Source organism: Haemaphysalis longicornis, unplaced genomic scaffold (assembly GCF_048455015.1).
Source record: "Haemaphysalis longicornis isolate Haplotype H1 unplaced genomic scaffold, Haemaphysalis longicornis Haplotype H1 scaffold_4, whole genome shotgun sequence".
Lineage (NCBI taxonomy): Eukaryota > Metazoa > Arthropoda > Arachnida > Ixodida > Ixodidae > Haemaphysalis > Haemaphysalis longicornis.
In genome coordinates this window covers 68,983,944-69,004,023 of record NW_027526361.1, presented here as the reverse complement: position 1 = coordinate 69,004,023, position 20,080 = coordinate 68,983,944, and the positions used below count along the sequence as shown (strand labels likewise).

General features: G+C 44.5%; 2 long non-coding RNA genes across 5 annotated transcripts in view; one reads left to right on the top strand and one right to left on the bottom strand.

The window, feature by feature from the left end:
• The window catches only part of LOC144178881 (uncharacterized), a 559,382-nt gene that overhangs the window by 140,933 nt on the left and 398,369 nt on the right, over positions 1–20,080 (bottom strand). The gene's annotated exons all lie outside the window — the stretch shown is intronic.
• LOC144178874 (uncharacterized) overlaps positions 1–20,080 on the top strand; it is a 52,443-nt gene that overhangs the window by 21,083 nt on the left and 11,280 nt on the right. The window lies entirely within an intron of this gene.

Sequence of the window (20,080 nt, the reverse complement as noted above, 5' to 3'; positions counted from 1 at the left end):
CTCTAAAGATCCACTCTGTTACCCTCAATGACCAACGGTTATCTTGCCTTCGCATTAAAGGCCTTGCCCCCGTCCATTTCTTCGTAATTTCTATTGATATGTCCTTAACATGCGTTTGTTCTCTGACCCACTCCGCTCTTTCTTGTCCCTTAATCTTACATTTATTATCTTCGCTTCAAATCGCGGCCGTCGCGCCGTCCACCCCCTAGCCACGCGACCACCGCGGGTCAGCCGGACTACACTTTGGAGACGGTCCCCTATGGGCTTGATCAGGCCACCGAGAACGAATCTGACGTAATTGCGGCAAACTACGGTCGCCATGATAACGCGGGGCCCTCCGACGGGAGCTAAACCAGCTGTCCATGCTCAAACTGAAATAAAAGTGAGCGACACCATTTCGTCGCAGTGTTGAGGAGGCACTTAGTCAAGGAGGGCGGTCAATGAACGGCTCCCATGTAAGTTCCCTGTTACGGTTTTCATGTATTTGTAACGCGTGCAGTGTTTTTTTGCATTGATAAATAAAACCATGTGCAGCTTTCCCGCTCATGGCAGTCCTTTCAACAGTGGTTACTCTGCAATTTTTTAGCGAAATGAAAAGTTCTTTTGCACAGCTAATATTTAGGGTGAATACTTGCTTTGTGCACAGTTTCAAGTCGCGCACGTTGCGCGACTGGGTTCCTGAGCCATGGGAACTATCCAATAGAAATGCATGGGGAGTTACATTTGACAGCGAATTACAGAAACAAATAGTCAGAAACCTGAAATGTTCGTTTCGCGTTTTAATCTTCACGTTGGCTTCTAGCTTTATGCCAAATATCATTTTCCTACAGTGGTTTTGCTAGGTTCCCGAGAGGTTGTAATTTTGAGCGAGAAAGCTGGGTATGCGGATAGAATTGTGCGTACATTTACCTTGTAAAGAGTCCACAGTTTCCATCAAGACACTAACTGGTTTTTTTACGGTTCTCCGAGCATCTGTAATGTTGGGTAAAAATTTGATTGGATTTTATGTGGTTTTATGTCGGTGGTTGGGCTTATTTACTTAGTGCAGTCATCTGCAATACTACGCATGCATGAGTACTAAAGAAAAATTAATGACGATGGCGATATCTATGGTATGACTTTTTTCGCTCCCCTGCAGTCGAAAATACTTCCGACGCCTCTGATGATGACACCTTTTTCATGCGGATAAAAAGCCTGTTACTTTTCCCAGACCTGCAAAACGCGTCAACATCCAAGCCCTGGAGTATAATTCCTGTGTGGCACAGCCAACTAGGTCCTCCCTCGGCTCTAATAATAGTGACGGGCTCTTGAGATTGCATCGCCATGCATTCCACGCATCCTGCCGCATGAAGGTGTTTTTACAGCACGGCTGTTTAGCCTACGTACACTCCTGAGCAGCATAGCGTAAGCATCCCTACAATCGGTGGGTCATCTGCGTGCGCATGAAATAATAATTATAATTATCATCGTTGTCTTTGCCGATTAAAGAGATCCTCCCATGAGCTAAATGGGCACAGTCTTAATATTCTTGAATTCAATATTAACGTGCCCTGCATATTTGGACGATGGACCGGGACAGTGAAAAGACAGAACCAAAGAGTAGTGTGCAAACCAGCAACTGGTTTTTTGAAAGCTGTATCGTTATTTATAAGCATGCTATGGTGAGCGTACATTCGTTTTGAAAAAAAACTCCCAAGCATTTCCCCGAGGGTGAACATGGTTAAGTGCGAATGCACGGGGTGATGCTATGAGGGGGAGTAAAGTTAAAATCCGTTGGCATTCGCCCGTGAGCGCGCGCGAGCCGACCCACGGAGGTCTGGCAGTTTATCGCTGCATATATAGGGGGGTACGCCGGGCCGAGCGCGCCGAGCCAGGTGGCTGAGAGAGGAGGCGAGCGCAAGGGGAGAGGGACAGCGGCGCACGGCAGCTGCAGCCGAGCGAGGGGGAGAGGAGAGAGTGTGACGTCACGGTGGAGAGAGAGGCGCGCGGCAGCTGCTGGGGAGAGGAGGCGCGCTGTGACGTCATACCATGACGTCACGGCGCGAGGAGCGGTGCGGGGAGCGGCGCGCACCCGCGCAGCCACGGCGAGGAGGCGGAGCGAGCGCGGTCACGTGGTGAAGTGACGTCACCGCGCCGTTGCTACCGACGCTCCTCTCCGCTCCACGCCGTTGCTAGGGAGAGGAGGACTGCGGACGCCGCCGCCGCCGCCGCCGCCGCCGCCGCCGGCGGTGGAAGGTTTGGGGTCGCTTATAAAGTTTCGCACTTAAAAGATAAAAAAAGATGATATTTTCGTGCACGTGCGCTCATGTGCCATTGGATTTTTTCTTTCTTCATCATTTTATGTCCTTTTCAGCTAGCGCTATTGTGGGCACGCTGATACAGCATACTGAAGGCCTCAATCACTTCCAGAACCCTTCGGCCCTTTTAGCGTGACAGCATATTTGCTTGTTGCAACTTTGGTTTGCACCCGCATTTCGCGCTGTGGCCTGGCGATTGTAGTTGATTGCAAGCATTGCTGGGCTCTCGCAATCTATCATTTAAACGCCGGCCAGTTTGTCTGATGTAGGATGTAGGAGAGCCCAACAATGCTTGCAATCAACTACAATCGCCAGGCCACTGTGCAAAATGGGGGTGCAAACCAATGTACACTCACCATCGCATGCTTATAAATAACGATACAGCTTTCAATAAACCAGCTGCCAGTTTGCGCACCACCGTTTGGTTTTGTCTTTTCCCTGTCCCTGCCCATCGTCCAAATATGCAGCGCACGCTAATATTTAGTTCACGACAATACCAACTAGCCCCTGAACAAGCCTTTGTTGCCTTAATTAGTTTTTGTTGGTGAATGCTTTTATTTGCGAGATGGGAGGCTCTAGACAAATGGGAAAAGACGGGAAGGTATAGAGCAATTGTAGTGAAGAGGTGGTGTCCTGGGGAAATTTCTGTATATGGCTGTAAGGGCTCGTCTTGAAATGCTTCTGCGGGTACAGCTGATACCTGGTGGTTTTCGTTTATCATTGTGAATTCATTGTCTTCATCGGTGCTGAAGGTTGGCCAAGAAGCTGATTGCCAAGTACTGTACTTGTCCTTTTCGACAGCAGAAAGGCAGTGACGGATAAACATCCGCCACTAATAACATTTAAATAAAAACAGGTGTTAGAGGGAGATCCTTCTCCCTCTTTCCCTTGTGCGGTCCACGTGCTCTCATTTTTGTAGCCTCCAGCGGACGTAAACACAAATGTTCCCAGTAAATTATGTTTTTTTTTCAGTAGTTTTTCAGATGTGACACCATCCCGTTTGTTGCGCCGCGGCTTGTAGCATACTTGAGTGCGCACACGTTCAAAAACGAAACGTGTGTTTGGTTCCATGCCAATGCCTAGTCGGGGGAATTCACACTGCAGTTAAGTCTAAAAGCTCAAGAAGTCATAGTTGACTGCGGAATACATTTTTAGACGTATTGAAAAATTCCATGTCCTATTTACAACCAAAGTCTTCGTCCAAACCGAGCCCAAGAAAACTATTACGACAGTTTTCCGGGGTCATAATTTTTTTTTCATATTTAAAGAAGATTCATACTGAGTTGGAAACACTTGCTGTGTTTTTATACTTATTGATTGGATCGTACAATAAGACATGACAACTCGGCGGACATAAATTTACCAACTAAACATGTATAACTACTTGTGAGTAATCTATTTCACGATATTAGCTTTAACTATGTTTTGGTACTACTGAAAGACTACAGATACGGGCTTCGAGGATTCACAGCAATAGCCTGCATTACCGTGGTCAGCACCTACATGCGGCTAGTATCTACAAAATATCCCGTCACAAGTGACAAATACAGCAGAGTTGCCTTCCAAGATGTCGCATTTCCCGAATTGTACTGAAAAAAAAAGCAAAGAATTTCGCAGCAAAATAACGAATTCTTCATTTTAAAGTTTTTTTATTCCAGTATAATGTATAATTATCTCCAAGCCACATCCCACGAATGCACGCAAAGATTTTTGCGAGCTTACACGAAACCTTGTTCTCCATGGAATAGTCGTACCAGTAAATTAGGTCTTGCGGAATGCCGACAGATGACTAATATCCAAATTACTTCAGACCGTCTTGCTGTCAGCAAGAAAAAAATCCAGAACCTGCGTCACTCGAGGCTATCGTCCTCGTAAACAGCCACATTGCATATTCGTCCAGTGCCGACCATGCTTGACAGCTTGTCAACGAAGACACTCGCTAGCAGTCCAGTCCCACTCCTTCTTGCTCCGTGGCAGTTGTGGCAGGCTAACGCACATCGGCGGCCAGCCAACTCTCACGCTTATCGTTTTAAATCCCCATCAGAGTTGCGCAAGGGGTGACACTTATAACGCGCTGCTTGACGACGCCAAGGCAGGCGCTCCACTTGCGTCACAAACAGAGCTAAGGAAAACGACGTCGAAACAAAACGAAGTTGGCGAGCTTCGAGGCTCCAGGGTCTTCTTCCCGCAGCAAGAAAGCAGAAGGCCGGGCCAAGCGCAGAGACAGATAGGAGGAAGCGAACGATGCAGAAGAACAAGGGCGACCGAAAGAAGTCGCCCCTTGTAGCCGCGGGACAGAAGAATAGATCTCCGATGATGTTTTTGTCAGGGCTGTCAGTGAAACTCTGTGACGGGATTTGGTCCCAAACAAAGGGGGCGAAACTGACGCGCGAAGGAGGAGGCAAGAAGAGCGAAAGCAGAAAACCAGAAGGACGAAGAAAACGAGAGGGCGCCCCAAGAAAACGACGAAGACGACGACGACGACGATTCCCTGACGAGAGACTCGCCAGGAATTTCACGTAGGGAGACGCCGCTGGAGGAGGAGGAGCACGCGAGCAACGACGCTATATAGTTTCGGCAGGGCCAGACGTCAACTGTTAATTGGATGTTGCAGGCCTGTCACGGTTGAGAAGAGACGATCTTCTCGCGTCGGGACAGCCCTCGTCGACTACTGCTCCCTCTCGACTGCATGCGTCGGGGGCGAGGCGCTGCAGTGTATACCGGGGCGAGAAACATCTCTCGGCCCCGGCTCTGGGCGCGATCAGCACGCGCGTGATGGCCCGCTGCTGTCTGCGCAATGCAGCCGCTGCACGCCACGGGAGGGGGACGTCGGAAGGAATTCTCCCGTACGTGCTGTGAACGCTCGGCCAGACACCTCGGAAGCGGGGGGACGAGAAAACGTTTCTCGCGTGGGCGCCCTCCACCAGAAGCCCGTCGCCGTGCCGATGAGCAGGGAGAGGGGGATGGAGAGAAGTGAGGCTTTGTAGAGCGATGCAAGCGCCCTGTGGAAGACATCGCATAAGCACCCGTAGTGGTGGGGCCTGGGAGTTCCAGCGAGTGCCTCTTGTTTCGTGCACAGTCAGTTGTTATTTGACTGTCCGTGCGCATAGTATACGTAATATTGCCAGCGTTAAAAAAAGCGATGAAATAAAAGCCAAGCGCGAATTTCCCTTCGTCCGCGCCGATCACCTCTGCAAATGCTCGAACGATTATACAAGATTTCGCTAGAGGAACTTATGGCATGTTGGCTTAATGACATGTATGTATGTATGTATGTATGTATGTATGTATGTATGTATGTATGTATGTATGTATGTATGTATGTATGTATGTATGTATGTATGTATGTATGTATGGTGTTAAAGACATATTAGTAGAAATTAAGAAGAAGAAATGGACTTGGGCAGGGCATGTAATGCGAAGGCTCCCTAGAAGGCAAGCGCTGCAGGGGGCGGCAGAAAGTTAGATGGGCAGATGAGATCAAGAAGTTTGCGGGGATAAATTGGGCACAGTTGGCACAGGACCGAGGTAATTGGAGAATAATGGGAGAGGCCTTTGCCCTGCAGTGGGCGTAGACAGGCTGGTGATGATGATGTATGTATGTATGTATGTATGAGCATATGTATGTATGTATGTATGTATCCATGTGCGTACGTACGTACGTACGTATGTATGCATGCATGTATGCATTTACGTACGTACGCATGTATGTATGCATGCATGTATGTATGTATGTGCGTATGTATGCAGGTATGTATGATCGTATGTAGGTATGCATGTATGCATGTATGTGCGTATGCATGTATGTATGTATGAGCGTGTGTAAATATGCATGCATGTATGCACGTACGCACGTATGTATGTATGTATGTATGTATGTATGTATGTTTGTTTATTTGTTTGTTTGTATGTATGTATGTATGTATGTATGTATGTATGTATGTATGTATGTATGTATGTATGTATGTATGTATGTATGTATGTGTGTATGTACGTGTGTATGTATGTATGTATCACGTGAGTGTGTGTATGTGCGTATGTATGTATGTATGTATTGCGTAATTTCGTAAAAAATACCGCTGTTAATATCGGATATGTGCTTATGTTTTGTGTCAGAGATGATTAAGTTTTCTTTGTGTTGAATAGTGCGGACATGCGGGAGCCATAGCAGCAGTTCCAGTCGGTTAGAATGGTCTTTCGTATGTATTTCGTGTTTAAGCTCTCTTTTACCTGTTTTTGGCCGGGCGGGGCGTGGTTGAATGGAGGCCGGCAAGTGGTTGGGACAGACGGACCGATTAAAATTCTTGCGTATATGCGGCCCAAGAAAAACTGTCGCCTCATGAGATCGAAAGCCTGAGATGTATCATCAAACACGAAAAGTGGCCGTCATCGTCGTTGGCGTTAGCACGAATGGTGCCAAAATGGCCACGGGTGTAGCGAGGAAATAAATTGACGAAAACACTCTTGGTTTCGCGGGGAATTTGAATCCAGGTCTGCAAAGCAGCAGCCGAGATCGTCACCACTGCGCTAACTCGGCACCCTGTCAGAGGGGGAACAAAAAATTCCCCCGCATTTCCCCGAGGGGGCGAATGTGAAAGTGCGAATGCACGGTTGTCGGCCCGCTTGCGGCGCTTGCGCTCGGCCCCCGCAGCCCACCGCCTCGCCGCCTTCTCTTCCATCTCTTCCATCTCTTCCATCGGGTTTGTAGTATCACGTGTACACCACGCAGTTATCAAGCCGCTATAACGCCGCTGAGTCGCCAACGCACGCCGCTGACGACGTAGTTTGAATGCGTTAAAGATATAAGGCGCGTCACTAACCCTGATATCAGCGTCGCGTCCGTGGCTTGGTCGGTAGAGCGTCGCGCTGCGGCCGCAAAGTCCTCGGATCGAAACCTGGCGCCGGATGCTGATTCTTTTTTAAATATAGAGGAGCACTGCGGACGCCGCCGCCGACGCCGCCGCCGCCGCCGGCGGTGGATGGTTTGGGGTCGCTTATAAAGTGCATTCGCACTTAAAATTAGCCTGGTTCGTGCCGAGGGACAGGTGCACGTGACGCAACGTGCATAGAACAGGTGCGCGCGGAGTAGAGCTCTGAGTGCAGGGAGGCTGCCGCGTGATTGCGGCCAGTATTCTGTCGGAGTAATACGCGTCGAAAGGAGAAGAGATGGAAGCGAAGAAAAAGATGGGAACACGATGTAGCAGCGAATACGTATTTGGTATTAGCTAGGGTTTTACCTTCCAGGCACGTAAGCAGACTTAAGTTCGTGAATATTTTTTTTTGTAATGAAGTGACACATCGCCTGAAACAACTTTTCGCGTGTCAAGACAGGCTTTGGGATTCTGTTCCGCTCTTGTCAAGCACCACTGCATACCGTCAGGCTTCGGTGTACCGTCGGATTCCTACCGTTTACACTTCAAGTGGGCCAAACGCCCCATGCATTATATATAACCCCAATTAACGGAAGCGGCAGCCGGGCCGCCAGCAAAAATTATTTACCATGTCGTATTGCGCCAGCCCTCACTTCCCCATGAACACAATTTAATTCTGGAAAATAACTGAAGTGTGTAGCAAACTTGCCACAAGCTTGCCGTAACCTTGCCGTAACCTTGCGGTGCGCAGGAGATATAGCCTTCGTAAAAAGATCCTTCAGGGTTCTTCACAGTGAGAACCCAATCGGAAACTTGGGCTTCCCTTTGCATCCAAAGTGCAGTGTGAAGGAGCTTGGTCTGCGGACTCTCCAGAGCGTTGAGTGTTACTGTGCTTGCTTTCGACGGTGAATTAAGGCGTACTTCCTTAAATGTAACCACTCTTGCGCAAGGGCGAAGGGGCCGCACAATGTGCTTTAGCTAAATTAATACCATCCTCATTCAACCGACGCGGCGTACATTTTTAGGTCGCGCTAACGAAGCGGCGATTTAATTGTCACCTCCAGCAGCTATAGTCTGTAAAGTAGGCGTGCTAGCCGGCCTTCTAGGCACGACAAATGCTCGACGTGTATCACTGGAAGAGCTATCGGTCGGCGCCGACACGCCGACCAATAAGCGTGCGTGTAGCACGGAGTTCCTGTAAACAGAACGCTTGAATGAAGAAGAAGAAAAGAAAACGCTTTCGACTTGCGTTCTTTGTGTGAGCGATGCACAGATGTATACTGCACTGTTGATCTTTCTTTAGGATGGGAATGCAACCGTCAGGCCAAATATTGTAATCCGAAGCGTCTGCAAGGCGTCGGTGCAGCGGTGCGCCGCATGCGAGTCTTTTGCTTCTTAATCAGCTGCGTGTACACTCAAAGACTGCAAACATCTACTAACTTTCGTTTTAGACTTTTTTTTTGCTATTTCAGCATTCCCGTGATAATTTCTTTCTGCCTCAACCACTCATATAGCTATAGCTATTAACGTCTATAAAACTCTAACTGTTAAATCTATAACTAATGACTTAACTAAAGTACCCTGTCACTACACTCTTTCTCATTTGCAGATGATACTACTACATGTACGTACCAGAAAACTGCAGCTACACGCCAACACTGACTTAAAGGTGCAGCAATAAGAAAATGTGTTTCTCTTCTCTTAGTTGTATCTCCTTGAACAACCTCCTAACACATAAATCCGAAATATTTTTGCATTTCATTGCTTCTAGAATTTAAGAGACGTCTCTGAATTGGTTGTTTTTAAGTTCCTCTCGAGAGACCATGCGACATCATCGGACGACAGCGCAATTACCGGTGGCACCATCTTAAATAACCATTGGAGCGTTGAACGTACTTTGTGTTTATTATATAGTAAAGTTTATATAATAAAGTTAGAGTTTATTATATAGTAAAGCTGCAAACTTAATTATTTTAGAAATTATGCATCCTTCCTTTGTTGCCATAAAAAGGTTTTCTATCTACGTCCCCAGTGATGCAACCGCTACAGCTGTCTGCCAACCATTGCATGCAGACCTACTGGCCACTTACAAACTTTTCCGCCTATAGTTTGCGCTTTTGCCAAATTATCTTCGCAATCTTACCTTACTCGTATCAGACAGCACTAAATCACTGAAACGAAATAAAATTGCCCCGTTTGACATTCTAACCAGCGGCCGGCAACCGGCCGGACACCTTACCCCTATATCACAGAAGAGAAAAGCGCGTGTAGCCAATAAATGGAACATAAAAACCCATTTGTATTTGTAGTTCAAAACTCCGGTGTGACCCTTATAAGTTCTAATACACTCAGAGCTTTAACTACCAACCTGTTGAACGTTTCTGCAGCCAGCAATGCGCGAGAATGCCCAACTGACTGAGCAGCGTTAGCAGCATAATTTATAGCCAGAAAGCAATCAAACTGGAGGTAAACTGCGTTACGCGCAGCATCACTGCCTGTCACTTGTTTTTTTTTTTTTTGCTCACGTCTGGCAAATAAAAGAAGGGTTGGTTTTAATTTTTTTTGTACTCGAATTTCCATCGATATACGTGTTCATGCAGTGCATTGCTATTTTAAGCTTGCGGCCTTTTATCTTCTCAGAATAGGTAGTTCGCCTCAGAATCATTAGAGTATACGTGAGGTACAAGTCGGCAAGCATGAGCACAAATGTCGGCCAGCAGGACGACAGTTTATACTGAACCGAAATCCCGACAACAGCCAGCAAATACCCAGTTTATTAAACATGTTTTTTTTCTGCATGCGTGGAATCGCCCATACGTACGCAAGAGTTTCTGGCTTGAAGCTCTGCCATGTGGATTGCCGAATTAGAAGTTTTTAACGCGAAAGTGTTTTATTCCTGGATACGCCAAGATTTCACTGACGTCATATACGTCACTGAAATGACGCCAATACAACAAAGCAAGCCACCTGTAAAGGGTGCACCCCTGCACACAAGGCGTTCTTGCAGAGAAGCAACCTTCTTGCGGGGAAGCAACCTTTAGTACTAAAGAGCACGTTATACTTAGGGTTGTTCGTTCTCAGGTTTTATGTTTTAAAACGAAAGTGTTTTATGTCGGGATACACCAAGATTTCACTGATGTCATATTCGTCACGGAAATGACGCCAGCACACCTTTGCCGAAGCGACCCGCCAGCAGGACGTCGCTCTCCCAGCACACCCACAAGACAGCCGCCGACCCGCAAATCATGCTCAGCTGTAGATTTCGCTGCACGTTTCACTTTGGCGTTTTACTGATTCCTATGACAGAGAAATCAACCACAGTTTTCTTTTTTTTATTTCACTTCGTTATTTTCCCCGTTCAGTTGAGTGCGAATTACAGCATGGCTCTGATATTGTAGCTGCAACCGACCTTTTGCAAGCCCCTCTGTTCCAACATGTTGCACAGTCAGGAGGAAGCTATACTGTCTTCTTATAATTTCCTGTACTGACGTCATTTCAAAACTTGAAGAGGAAAGCCCCTACGAAGCCGGAACTGCATTTTTTTATAGATATAGTGGTATCATGCAAAGAAACGGCTATAGGCATAGTTTGTACATCAAAGCTCCAGAGTTCCAATACCCGCAAGCGCAAAATTTTCCTAAATCTCCTCATGAACCGTTTAACCCAGATCTCAATAATTTTAACCTTTAATACCACATCAATCGAATGCTTCTGAAATTACATTTATGTTATTTATTCCCCCGAACTGTTATTAACATCTTGCCTTCCATAACAATTTATGGCCATATTTTATACCGCTTTAATATGCGAGGTGTCGGGCTAGTTGGTTGAACATCGTTTGAAGTTATTGCCCTGGGTATATCAGGGTTATCCGTTTTCGGATAAAACCCGATTTTACCCGTTTTTCTTTTTTTTTTTTTTTTGCATCTCGACCACATTTCAGAGAAATCGGATTAAACTCGATATTTCCCTGCATGAACCTTTTCAAAGTAGCGATCTGCACATTGTGGGCTGACGGTGTGCCATTCTCAAGCAGGGTCCGAATTCTGCTATCCCACGTGCGTCTGCCAGCCGATTTCGGGCCCAGTATTTGCTAGAAGCAAACTTCACAAACCAAGCTTTCGATCTCACTGAGTATTGGCAGGACTCTGCCGCTCGCTGCACCAGGCTGGAAAATGCTGAAATTGCGTGCCTAGCTAAGTGAAGCTGTGGTGTCGAAAGAACTTTCAGCTGAGATACGTTCGAAGGTCGGACGAGATTCGAATGAAGACCGACATGTTGCGCATGCGGATGGTAAATTATGTAAAGGAGGATGTCTAAAAAATCGATTGCCAGCTTTTTGTGAATAAAATGTTTCAGTTCTTTGAAGTTATCAATGCACTTTACTTTGATCATTACCCATTCATGTTCAAAGCTACACCAAATTTCGGAGAGTATATATTTGCTGGAAAACACCGATGTCCCCCCATTACCAGGTTGAAACAAATACCAATTTTAACGCGTCAGAGTTAAGAACCTCGTGATACCGTTTGATATAACAAATTGAGTGTATTACATAGTGTATCTGTAGAATTCACCCGAAAAAAAACTGAATTTGGGAATGCTTTAACAACAAAACAGGATTTCTCCCTGATTATGAGTTTGAAAAATTGTACCCGATTTTTACCCCCCCCCCCTTCCCGATTTAAAAAAAGAAATAAAACCCGAAAACGAACAACACTAGGTATATTACCCTTGACGGGTGAATCTGCGAGAGGACGAACATGCGTGTGCACGCGTATTTGTTTTTTTTTTTCATATTTTCATGAGATATGCGCAAGCCAGAGAATAGCTTAAAACTTCAATTTGTTTTCATGTAGCGTGCGTACTTCACGAGAAAATAAGTTGCAAAGTTGACCCGTTTGACGCGTGATTTTCGGCGGCTGCAGTTTTTTTCCGAGTGGCGCTTTGCGCACGGCAAAGATTGATCGTTCTGACTAAAATTTGTTTGAAAACAAAAGCTACACCAAAATTACACACAGGTCAAGACAAATTTTGCGTTCTGCCAATGAATAAACAAATTATAAAAAATGTTAAATCGGGCCAGACGCTTGATTGTCGCTTACTTTGACGCCCCCTATCTCCGTATCCGCAGTTGTGACCAACTTGTAAGTGATAGGTAATATCGACCAGATATTTGGAACCATATCTGTAAAATATCGCTCGCTTAGAAAAAAATATACGCAAAAAAAGATTGACTGCTGTGCTTTTTCTAAAAAGGCGTAACATTAAAAATCCGAATAAAAAAATGCTCTCGATTTTCTTCAAAATTGCGGAAACGAGTCTCTTTAAGAGGGCCAAAAATACTGTTAAAAAACTTGTTGAATCCTTTTTTTTTTTTTTTGTACCTAGGTTATAAACGGCTGAAATCATGTGTCCGAGACGCGTCTCCGTGCCATGTGCTCCGCTGCTGCCGCTGCTTTTCTGGCTTCGCACTTTGATCAAAAAGTGTCTGTTCGCATTCTGCGGCCCCGCCAGGGACTTTTCAACCTTTAAAGTCCAAAAAGAGGAATCCACGTTTTTAATTACTATGTTTCACTGAATACGCGCTAGTACAGGTGCGCCTGTGATGAAGAACAACCAAAAAGGGCTCCTCTGCGCATTTAACTTTTCTTTTAACAAAAAACAATAAGGAATGCGAAGGAAATGTTATGGAAAACGACAATGCCAAAGGAAGAAAAGGGGAAGAGGTGATTAATAGGTCTGCAAGACTATGCCGGTGGCATATGCTGCATTCACAGTGATTGTTTCAGAAGCTTTCTCTCACGCCTGGTGAGGGCGAAAAAGGATTCTCCTTCGCGTCCCTATAACATTGAACAGGCTTCGCAAATCTCGCGTGTGATTGTATCTACTGATCTAGACGGAACAGTGGTTTTATAAGACAGGGCTGTCCAGTTGCACTTCGCACAGTGCGCGGCCAAATTCCTTCCTTTGACATCGTCGTTTTTAAAGATATTGTCTTTTCGTTCTTTGTCTATATCAAAGCGAAGCTTTTAATGTCTCACTAATGGCGTATATCGCGTCCAAAACGCACTACAGGAAAGCCAACTGTCTCTTTAACGATGATGACGGTCGTGGGTGAACTGAAAGAAAAGAAAACGCTGCAAGTAGTCGGAATTGAACCTGGGTCCCTCGCGCTATGAAGCCGACGTCTAATTGCGCCTTTCCGACACGGTAGAAGCGGTTTGTAGTTGGGGAGGGATGCATGGACGTGCAAAACTGTGCAAAAATATCATACCCCCCCCCCCCCCCCCCCTTCCCTCCGTCGTCTAACGATGACCATAGCTGAACGTGAAGCTTTCTCCGTGAGAAATCAAATGGCGAAGGGTTGAAAGTCAACGCCGTTGTGATCAAAAGTCCGAACTGCGCATGAGTCAAAGTCAAAGCTCGACGAGTCAAAGTCCAAACCCTCTGCGAGTCCAAGTCCACACTCTGACGACAACCAAGGAATCCCTCACGAGAAAGCTTCGCGTTCAACCATCGTCGTCGTTAGACGACGGACGGATGGATTATTTTAGTTGTCGCGTGACCTATAATACACAGTTGAAAGTGCGTAGCCTTAATGTCAAGTGTACGTGTATGTTATTTCCAGACCGGTTTGTGCTATACCCTGCGCGTTCCTACAGGTAATGCTATCCGGTCACAGTGACATCAGCGCACCGAGGCACCGTCCTGTATGAGGACCTCAAATTTAACTACCACGCCCATTCTCTGCTGCGAAATGTTCCTTTTGGGATTCACTTGGTTATCAAGACACACGCGTACTTTGAGCCTTATATCATCGGATATTTCTATTATGCGTACATTCACACCAACCTTTTGTATTGCTTCCAATGCTGGGAAACCCATACATAACATATATTGATCCATGTCGATCCTTTCAAAACCAAGCCATCAGACTCACGACATTAAGTCCACTTCTTTTTCATTCCATACCTATTTGTCACGATGCATCCATTCCTTGCAGCATCTATTTAGCAATAAATTATAAGTAATTATGTACAGACTCTCTCATAACGAATCACACATCGATGGAATTACTAATGATCGCTTTGCCAATACTAATTGCACTATAGTATTAAATACAGGATAACATGAGGAGCAAACTAACTTCGACATGTTCGCTACTACATTTTCTGGCATAACAAGCTGCATTCCTTGCCATTGACATTCAAAGGTTCCCTATACTGGCCATATTCTATTGCCGGGCTAAAACTATTTTATCCATTGCCTGAATAATCTACTTGTCTGAAACTTATCGTAACGTTATCTTGGTTTTATGACTAAGCACCTTTACATTATTTATTTATTTATTTATTTATTTATTTATTTATTTATTTATTTATTTATTTATTTATTTATTTATTTATTTATTTAAAGCCCCTTACAGGCCCAGCAGGGTACTGCGGGTAAGGGGGCTTGGAGAGAAAATTATAACAAAATAACGGACAAATGTTATATAATAACTAGTCAAATGTTATATATACAGTCGAACACGCATATATCGAACTCCAAGGGGATCGCAAAAAAGTTCGATATATCGATAATTCGAAATATTGAATATGCCTATCTAAAGCTTATCTCAAAGCTCCGCACATCACAGAGCTCTTAAAAGTCGCGATAAGCGGTAACTTGCGGTGCAGCGTTCGATATATCGAATACGCCCGTGATTGGGAGCTCAATACACTCGTACAACGACGCTATGCTTTTGCACGGGATTCCAAGGGGATGTTAAGACTGTTCGATATAAACAATAATTCGATATAAGCGTGTTCGATATATCCGTGTTCGACTGTACATCAACAAGTCAAGTAAGCCGTGCAAAAAAGGAACACCATCACAACATCGTCACAACGTCAAGAGAATTTATACAAGAAATAGGAGCATGAAGTAAAACATAATGCGAAAACTCGAAAAAAAAAAGGGGGGGGGGGGCATTATGTCAGTTGTAACTGTAACGGACGGAAAGGATGCAAGGTTAGTCATGTGTAGGGCCCCATTTGCTACCCCGCACTGGGGGAGTGTAGTTTAAGGTATAAAGGAGAGAGCAGTTGAAAAGGAAGAGATAGCAGCTGGAACGCACGCACTGCAGTCCCCATTTTAGGCTCTACAGTCCTGGCCAACCGATAGGCCTACAAACAGCTCTTCTGGTCATCCACCTTCATAGAGTGTAATGACACTGATTTTTTTCATGGTTGAAAAATAAATTCAATAAAAATCAATTATTTTTATTTCTAGTACCTCTAACGGTTTTCGTTCGTAATAGCAAGTAAATACAATTAACGCGAACAGAATAATATAGGTAAAATATATTTAAAAAAACCTTCATAAATACAATTTATCATGGTAGCATACACTATTATAAGAGCAAGGCACATAAGGGGAAAATATAAATACAAACCAAGACAGCAAGCAAGAATATTCATTCATTGTCGCAGCGCTGATTTTAATGCCGCACCTCTTACCTTCCGAGCGACTGTCGGCGTAGGTTAACGTTTCATATCACGCGCTTAGGAATTCAAAGTTTGACCACGCGCACAAGGGGTCAGGAAAACCTTGCACGGCTACTTTTCACCGAGGCTACACCTTTAAAGTTCAAGCAACAAATTACTCATTTTTGAAACGGTGGGTCCGACATTTCCTGAAAACGTTATTGCAGATGGCTGAATTATATAGTTATATTAAACGGCGAGGGTTCATTTTACAATTGCCCACATTAATTAATACGATTTACATTAGAATAAACTCTGAGGCTTGTGATGGTGCTTGACTGGTCGAATTAAATACGACTAATGATATATGACGTACGTCATATATTATCAGTCGTACAAACAAGCTTGTTTGAACCTGTCCAGAATAATTATATTCGTTTCATTGTCCGATTCTAACCGATCGGCTAGGGAAACAGCATTGAAAATACACTCGACCTAAATTCTTAGTCTACCTTTTTTGTCTACCCTCTTTGCCTTTTCGTTGAAAAGTTTTTCATGTAAACCGGTTTATGAAATTGTGTCAGCATCCGGAACTATCGCAATTATTTCCTATAGACCACACTGTGCATCCTTCCCATCGCGCTGTGACTAAATTGGGTTCGACGCAATTGTTTTTTTTTTGTTAATTGTGGCTTGCACATCTCGCCAATGAGCCAGCTTTCTCATGATAAAGTTGGAATAAATGATGCAAGGCATCTGCGTGAGATTGTAGCGAAACGTGTATTCAGTAGCACTCTATTGCATTTTTTTCTATTACTTACTGTGTTTGGTTATTGTTTTTTATTGTGATCCAGATCCCTCACTAACACTTTTGGCATTGGGGGTATATGAAATAAATAAATAAATAAATAAATAAATAAATAAATAAATAAATAAATAAATAAATAAATAAATAAATAAATAAATAAATAAATAAATAAATAAATAAATAAATAAATAAATAAATAAATAAATAAATATTCTTGCTTCTGTGAACATTCCCGCATGCTGGATCCGGTTGCAAACGTTCTTTCCTCCTTTTGTCCAAACTAACCAACCACTTTATTTCTATGCAACATCGTGCAAACAAGTAACACCGTTATATCCACGGGTAACCGCCCCGTAACTGCATTCTCGCTATCCCGATTATTTACCCTTTGGTCAATTGCATACGCATTTCCGCTTGCTCGTGCAAGGCACAACTGCTGCCTCTTCCTGCGTGCAACGTTCGCTTCGGTTTCGGCACTGTACGCTCTATTTACGGAACACCCAATGCGTGCGGGAGCTGTTATCGGCAGCCGCGCGCTCATTCGAGTTTCGCTAAGGGATCGCACACAGATATTTAAGAAAAAGCATTCAGCTGCCGTGTCGGTGCTGACTAATAATGCTTACGTAATAATGTCGATAATAGCGCTCTTATCTAAATAAATCAACCAAAGACAACTCGTGACCTTCCATAACACGCTCGGTCCGGGCTGAGAGCTATGAGGCCCAAGTAACGTAGAAAGAACGTGTAAATAATGCAAGAAAAGCATGCAAGCATGACACGCGCTAGCCAAATTAACAACAAAAACGATTATAAAATTGCCTGATGCCAGTACACCATAACAGGTAATAAAAACACACAGCGTAGCACAAATCATTCACAAATATTTCTGGCCTCTATCTTGCACGTATACATGAACTAGATGTAAATCTGTACGCCGATGTAAGACACAAACGAACAACGTTAGGTCTGAAACATTGCTCGTCGCTCGGAAAGCCACGAGTGAATAGATAAAGTATGATGCACCATTCTTGCCCGTAAACGTCCACAGTGATGTTCGGTTTCTCACAGCGCTAAACCCCACTGCAAAAAAAAAAAAAAAAAAGTTTTAAAACATCAACATCCTTCCAATCAGGGGTTCTATTTTGAGCGTATGCTTCCATCGTAAGCTTCGCGGCATTCGTTATGAACACACACTACAATGACACACGGCCACAACGTCATAAAGCCATGGAAGGCTGACTCCGAAGAACGAGCGATGTCGAAACGCCTTTATTTACTGGCTCTTGACTTCTCATCGTATTCGTTACATTTCCGATGACAAATTTGAGGACGGCCTCTCCGCCCATTCTCACCAACTCCACTCATCCTTGCTCCTTAGCTATATTGCCTTCCGTGTTTTAATTTTTGTTTTTTACTCTTCGTGACCATACATCAGTGAGGTTTCGCAGACGCCGCTTCGAGAGACGACCGTTAATCATGGTCATGCACCTAACACTAGCACATTTAGAACTATGACGCTGGTACACAGACACAATTATATAACAAGTCTTCCCATTCATCTTTCCTTTTTATGCGTGAAACAGATCTTGGGCAAGCCGGCCATGTTTTATGGCGCCGTTTTCTTTAGCAGCGCTTTTTAAAAGTGGATTTGAGCGCCCGAAAACTGTTCGTTCGCAAACATAACATTTTTGTCAAAAGAGCGAGTATGAGCACGAACTTTATATATCGGCAGATAAGTTTTGGTGGCAAGGTTCTACATGCAAAAGCATTGCCTAATGCAAAAAAAAAAAAACTATCCGCATTTGATGCACGATAAAGGGCGTAACAGAGGGAGGCAGCGATCTTTTAATTAAAAATACAGTAGCCGATTGATTGTTCGGACCTGGAGGAGAACGAAAAATATCCCGAATAAAAGAGCAGTCAGAAAAGTCCACGAGTCACAAAAACGAACTTTATTTCATTTAAATAGGACTAAAGAAGTCGCAAATGGTTCAGGACAAACCTGCTGATGATGTTGCTTAAAGTCTCCAGAGTCTCCTGGTGCCTGAAAAGGGGTGCTTAAAAAAAACTGCCCACGTATGGCCTGTTTCCGGCTTTCGAGAAAGCTTCCGCCCTTGAGCAGTGGGAGAGCTTTACTGCGGTGGCCAGCTCGCGGATCAGAAGTTTCTCGTGACGCGCGTCCGGCGCAGCGTATACCGACTAACATGTCCACCCACCGCCTACGGCAGCATATGCGATAATAATAATAATAATAATAAAAAACGTTTTCCAATCCAATCCGCCGCAGACTACATGCAAAATTATGGCCTCCAAGATCAAAGATTTTTATCCCGGCTGGAGTTAAGCCAATCGTCATCCAATCCGAAGCTAGCCAGGCGGCTTAGAATTCAAAATGGCGTCTTCCTGGAATCGCACCGTGGCTCTGTCGCGAAAAATTTGGTCCGAAAAATCAAAATTTTGGGTTCACTTCGTCCGAAATATCCTTTGTTCATATACATTACTCCTATGGGACAACTGGCGGTTCCTCTGGAAAGTCCGCAGTATCCAGAAAGTCTGAATTTTTGAAGTCCGAAAAAACGGTCGGCTACTGTACACATTCAGCTGGTTTTTATAACATTTCTCAGGGCACTTAAGTATGCTTACGGGCTCTGAAGCCAAAAACCTGGAGTATTGTCGTGACGGATACCTTTTATACACACGTCTACCATCGATACAAGGGCCACGCTGAGAAAACCATCTGCGTCGTCCTCTCAAAAAGGTGCGGTATCCAGTCCGATCCTGACATTAAACTGAATGGTGACTTGATTCCTCTATAAAAGGAACACAAGTTCTTAGGCGTCGTTTTAGGCGAAAAACTCACATTCATTCCTCATATCAAACAACTAAAACATAAATGCCGTAAAACATTAAACATTTTAAAGGTCCTTCGCCCCAATCCCATGGTGCGGACAAGCAACTCCTCTTACGTGTGTTTACAAGCTTGGTGGGGGCTCGATTGGATTATGGAAGTGTGGTGTGTGGTTCGGCAACAAACAGCACTGAAAATGCTAGACCCAGTGCGGCACTTGGGGCTTCACCTCGCGTCGGGCGCTTTCCGCACTAGCATCGTACAAAGCCTATACGTCGAGTGCGATAAATGGTCCGTGGATCCCCAGCGAACATACATGGATCTTCTTTACGGTTTTAAAATTTTGTCAATAACACACCTTCCTTGCAAACACTTTATTTGTGATACACCCATGTCGCAAATTCTTCCTAATCATTCATCAATTTCTGCTCCGTTCTCGCATAGAGTGAGAGAGGAACCGTCAGAACTAGCTGCCACCTTTTCAGACACCTGCAAATCAATCTTTTTTTTTTCCCATGGCAGATTCACCCAGTGTCATGCGACTTGTCTTTTGTAGAAATTGATAAAAAAACGTGTGCCAGCCGCTACAGCAGTTCTGCGGCCCTTCTTGTTTCTTTGAGAGAAATACGTGTGCAGAATTTTTTTAGCGACGCACCAAAAGAAAGTCCTCAGCGTGTCGTGGGCTCCGCAGGGACATTGAACGCCAAAAACAACATTTTTATGGCAGAAGCTTGTGGATTTTTTCTGGTTTTAAATCACATAGTGCAACATGAAATCCCCAAGTC